At 38.5% G+C, this 5,989-nt stretch overlaps 1 protein-coding gene across 1 annotated transcript in view; it reads right to left on the bottom strand.

Annotated features, from left to right (window-relative positions):
- LOC104461086 (photoreceptor outer segment membrane glycoprotein 2) overlaps positions 1-4,419 on the bottom strand; it is an 11,182-nt gene extending 6,763 nt beyond the window's left edge. The window contains exon 1 of the mRNA XM_010072541.1: positions 4,213-4,419. The gene's annotated coding sequence lies outside the window, so the exon portion shown is untranslated. The remainder of the gene's footprint in view (positions 1-4,212) is intronic.
- Between the last annotated feature and the right edge of the window lie 1,570 nt (positions 4,420-5,989).

The raw sequence follows: 5,989 nt of genomic DNA, 5'->3' as shown, positions 1-5,989 counted from the left end.
CCCCCCCCCCCACCTCTAAGGACTGGCTAGAGCAATTAAAAGCAAGTGAATTGTAGAACCAATAAACTCTATTCCTATGGATTTTTGTCAAGAGCAATTGTCTGTACAGATTTTCTGATGTCTAGAAGCAAGCTGACCGGTTGTTTTTCCCTCCAAAAGCCTCAAGGCACCTTTCCCTTCCACTTGTTGCCTGTATTTTCTTGATGATTCTAGGAATTTATAGTTCTTAGATTACTGTGTCATGATCAGATTTGCATTCAAAAGTTGAACAAGCAGGACAAAGAAGCAGATATATACAGCATAATCACATAAGCCTTTTTTCCATATGGAAAAAACCCCATGAAAATAGTACTAGAAACCCAGTATCCCGTGGATATTTTTAGTAATTTGATTATGTGCACTAAATCATGATTTTGCTAGCAAAAAGCAGTTTTATTCCTATACTTATACTACTGAGACATGATTACTCTGGCAAAAACTGCAGGGGGAACTGACCGTTGTTATCCATAAACACAAAATGTTCAACAAATAGTTAAACGATCAGTGACTGTGTTGGTTTTCCAGAAAATATTATAAAAACTTTATTAACCTTTAAGTGCTATGACCTGAGTATATTACTGTGAACAAACAATCTTCCACTGCATTTTTCCACTTGATGTGGCATAAAAGCGCTACCATTTCTATGTGAAGTAACATATTGCCCTACAAAAAAAACCAAACCAAACAAACAAACAAAAAAAACCAGAACATCTTAACACCTTAAGAAAAAAAGGAGAAGTTTAAAATGCTCTATTTTCCCTACCTGCTTGCCCTTCCTGATTGCCCAAGGGACACCACAATACTTTTCTGACAGGGAACCATTTTAGAAATGACAGGAAACTACTAATGTGCTTAGTAAGTTATATTTTGCATATTTTGTTAGTTTGTTTTTGATACATCTCCTCTGGTGTATTAATAGCCTTTTAATAACTTTCCTGTGTGATCTACGGACCCTTGTATTTTTCTCTCCAAATATCACAACATTGGGCATAAAATATACTCAGAGAGACTTCCTGCCTGACAAGTTTTGAATTTGGTATCATAGAGTTTCACAGCTGAAGGAGGACCTCTGTGTTTCAGGGTCTGTCTTTTCCCCAGCTATTAGTGGATCTAAGAAAAGAGACCATCTTTGCTAGCACTTTTAACCTTGCTTCTCGGCAACACTACTAACAACTTCTCCTTTGCACATCTCCAGTTACATCACAATCACAGGCAGAAAGCAGCTAATAACATCCAAGATCTAAAACGTGTTAGAGCTGGAGACAATGTGGTTTTGGTTTATGTGATGTGGATGTAGAACTACGCTGCAGTACCTCAGGATCAAACCATGAACTTTTACCCTTCTTCAGTGCTTCTGATGCTTTGTGATTGCCTTTCCTCAACATGTGAATGATATATGGAGTTCTTTCTTTCCTCCCCAGAAAACCTGCTCTCAGCATGGTCTTGTAATAATTCAGTAATACTCATTAGAGTGATTTTATACTATACAACTATGTATTTATATGGAGTCATCTAATTCCACTAATACAGTGACATTTATAAACAGTAACATAATCCTGTAAATGTGGGGAAAGAGAGAAGTATAAGCACCATTATTCTTGTATATTTGTTTAAGCTAGTAGACTCTACTGCTTCATCTGAATAAAAGTGGTATCAGCTAAAACAGCATGAGAACAACCTGCAGACAAGCTGTACAGGAGTGGGGCTACGCCTACCCACTAAAGGAGCCACAGCTGCAATGAAGCTTAATGTTGGGTAGGCAGATTGTTGTAAAGTGCAGTTTCAAAAGGTAATGGTATCCCAGTGTCTTCATCTGTATATGTGGGAAGGAATCAATTGTTTGTACAGGCAAAGAACTGGTTGTTCCATTCATATTAGGATATGGTTAGATATCTTCATGCATTTGAATATGAAAATATTTTAATGCCTGTAAGATCTAATTCATTCATGTTGCATTTATTTTCTCCTGCATTTACAGAGGAAACTAATTCCCCTCAAAACTATTCACCTCTCTGTATCTTTTGTACAATAAACATCAGAGTGTGCAAAATGCACAGTATTTTTCTTACTAGCCTTATTTACAATGGTATTAAGGTTAGTAGCTCTGACTTTAAAGAGAGGGTCCTAATTTTAATATTGTTAAGGCTGATTATCAGTTATGGTTGAATATTGATTATGATCATATTGGATAATCATATTGATTATCATGATGAAATACTGATTTGTACAAACAAGTCCAGAGAAGAGTCATTTATAAAATGACAGTACTTTCTTCATACCATGCCTCTATGGTATCCTTCAGACCTCATTTAGAAGGATCATGGTCTGCTGGCACAGAATTAAGCCTCCATGCAAATTCAGCTGACAGCCTGTCTGCTAACCCGGAGACAGTATCTTTGATTGCTTCACCAGTTAAGCAGTTCATGACTTGAACTTAAATAGCTGTAGATGGCTGCTGCAAATAGGTTTATCTGTCCCCGATACTCAGTCTCAGAGCTCACAACACAGAGAATCTCTTGTGAAACTTCCTAGCTGCTGATAGGCACTTAATGTTCAATGGCCAGCGTATATGAATGCATCACTCACTGTTAGTTTCTATGAAATACATGTATGTAGATGCAAAATGCCTCTAAATTGTTAGGCACACGTATAGTTATGGTGTCACTGAGAACATCCTAATTGACAAACATATTTTGCTTTAACATTTGAGGAAAAGTTGTGAACAGTTGTACCTTTACTTAAAATTCACCCACTCAAAAGGCATTGTTGATTTTGCAAGATGTAAATTTGAGACTTTCTGTCATATTCTAGCCATGAAGAAATTTGAAGATTAATTCTATAAGCAGGGATACATTCAATCTCGTGTAGCTATTCTGATATAGCTCCTTCCCCCATTTTCGCATGACTAAAGTTAATAAAATGAAAAATCTCTGTGCAAGAGCAACTCTCCTAGTAAATCCTAGCCTCCAGTAATTCTCATATGGTATTTCCAGCTTCTTCAGTGCAATGTTAGTATTGTAAGAAGACTAGATTTCACTGAATATTCACATTTATCTAACAGAGGTACCCATGCCACAGTCCTCCAGCAGTAGAAGATCTGCTATTTCATATGAGCCATACTGCCAGAGGAAAGGTGGGAAATGAGTGGTTGCTGTTGCCCAGTAACCACTCGTTGACTGACCCTGGCTATCACTGATACACCTGGGATTGCTCAAAGGATCTTTGGGACAACTGTGCTTCTTGTGAAACTTTGAGTGTATTGAGTCTGGGACAGAAGAAAAACTTACATATTTGGTTCCTGTGTTCCCAGCTTCTACATGGGTACTTCTCTTGAGATTTTTTTCCTATGCTAAAACTTTACTGGATTTATTTTAGATAATGAGAAGACTCTCTTCCTATCAAAATGCATTTTGTAAATACACCATTTCCCTAACTGTTCAATGAAATATCTTAAGTATTTGTAAGGATAAGTTGTGTTGCAACACACATACTGCTGTATAGTAGCATTTTTTGAGCACCATGAAGACAGTTCTTCCAGCTGAAAGAACTGAAGTGCAATTAGGAGCTAAAAGTGTCATTGTCTTGCTCCGCAATATGTCTCTGTTCTTCTCCAAGTTATATTTGGCAGTGACCTACTATAAAACCACAAATGCTCCTAGTACTTCAGTGGAACTAACACCTCTATCAAAGCTCTTAGACACACATCCTCACCATTGCAGATGTGCCACTCCAGAGTTATGATTCATATAAACACAGATGTTTTTTCCTCAGCTATGGGGGAGCAAGCTGGACTTTATTCTATACAGGTAGAAATATTTCTTTCAACAAAAGAAGCCAATTAAATGTGGAAATCTCTCCCATATTATTGATACCGTTTTCAAGCTTTCCTTGTCTAACTCAGTTCAAACACAGCTTCTATCAGCATACTGTAGCTTTTTGCTTCCAAGATGCCACCTCCCTGTTCTTTGCTATCCAGTTCCCCTAACTACATAGAACAAGACATAACACAGATATTTATTTGTTTATAACACTTATTAGATGCAAATTGTCAAAAGAAATTTTCCTTGCAATTTTGTCTAAACAAACCACATCTTATTTTACCAATTTCACTACAATCTGCCATTTTAGCTAAACATGCATTCCTATCTGTGACTTGTAAAAGAAACCACTAACCTCTTTCAGAGGACTGAACAGGATCTTAAAACTTGTAACTTGCTGAGTACAGGGCAGAGAATACCTGGATGAGGCATCCTGAGGAAGACAGGTACTGATTTCCTGATGTCTGTGTAGCTCTTCTGCCCTTACACTGCCACACCAATGGAGACGGAGAAAAACCCTCCAACTCTCCTGCCCATGCTAATCTCTCTTTCATCTCTAATCGTAGCTAAGAGATTTATTTCAAGGTACTTATGCCGCCAGGTTTAATCCTGCAAAATAGGCCAGTTAACTGAGTGTAAACTGAGATCTCACTGTCAAAATGGATTTATAGTAACTTCTTTTACCTTTTTACCTCCTGGATGTTTGGGCTAGCAAGCAACGGAGACTGTTCTTTCAGTACCTACTAATGTCTTCTTAGTTCTTAATTTGTTCTTAACAACAATTGTAGGTCCAAGAGAGAGAAGAATGTGAATGATGAAATTTTCTGCTTCTGTGGGAAAGCAATATCTACCTTAGGCAATCATCATTTACGTTCACTATTATGTGCCTTACCTGTCATTCCATATTTTGTTGTGTTGGATGTAATTGTCTGTCCTCTGTGTGTTGACTGTGACTGTGTCCAAGAAAGGAATTCAAGTAACCAAGAGCAGTTGGATCATTCTGTATGACTCACAGTAGATTCTAGTTTGGGAAACTTTCCAGGTTCAAGAACAATCCAGTAGAAAGCTGTGTCCTAGACTCTTAAAAGCTTTATCCCAAGCCATAAGCACAAGCACCCTGTCCTCTGGCATTTCTGAGCCCAGCATGTAGCATTTGTGGAATGGACGTGGCTGGGTTGAACTGGCAACAGTAGGGGTAACAAGCTGAGCCTGCAGAAATGCTTGATCAATTAGTGGTGATACCAGAACCAGAACTGAATCACTAAGCAGGACTAGGTTTGGTCTATAGGGTCCATAATACATCAGCACAGCAGAGTTCAGTGAGCGCACATGACTGACTGCAAGGGACCCCGCACCAGGGATTGTCATGCATATGAATATTCTCAGAAGCATACACTGTCCTCTCCCAGCTAATGATGAGCAATCAATCAATACCACAATATTACTGTGATTCTAACTCTGTATTCTGGGAATATGCCTGCTCACCTCATTTATGGTCTCATGCTTTCATAAAGATAGACACCCCCCTGCATGCATCAGTATTATCACACTTATTATCAGGGAAAGGTGAAAGAGCAGTTATCAGAGCAACTCAGTCTATCAAAGTCTCGAATAAAGCAAAGACTGGAATATCAAACCATGATATCCTAAGAAGAAAAATCAGTTAAAACCTGTTCACTTGCCAGAAGCCATTTAATACACTACTGTGTGGAAGAAGGAGGCTCATAATCACCAGTGTCTCTCTGTGCCTCCACAGGGTGAAAAATCCCAAGGACATGTCCCAAAGGATAACGTTATTATAGGGAAATTCTCGCTCTTTTCAGTTTTTCTGATACAATCAAACTCATAACTAATGTTTATGCTGAAAGCTCCATCCAGCAATGCACCGTCTAGGACCATATGGCAAACTTATACAGAGCAGCTTCCTTGACGTGTGGGGGGTCCCTGGAGCCATACAGGCTCAATGTGCCTTTTGCTGGCAACTTCAGTTCAGAAAAATATAATTTACTGTACCTTCACCTTTTTAAAAAAAAATATCTGAAGCAGGGATTCCAGCCTTCTGTCTTGCCTACATGCTGATGTACAGCACATCCAGGAAACTTCAGATTAAGAGCATATGTGAGAGATCTGGG

Source organism: Pterocles gutturalis, unplaced genomic scaffold (assembly GCF_000699245.1).
Source record: "Pterocles gutturalis isolate BGI_N339 unplaced genomic scaffold, ASM69924v1 scaffold15102, whole genome shotgun sequence".
In the NCBI taxonomy this organism is placed as follows: Eukaryota; Metazoa; Chordata; class Aves; order Pterocliformes; family Pteroclidae; genus Pterocles; species Pterocles gutturalis.
The sequence above is the reverse complement of the archived record's forward strand: the minus strand, read 5'-3'. Positions and strand labels throughout refer to the sequence as shown.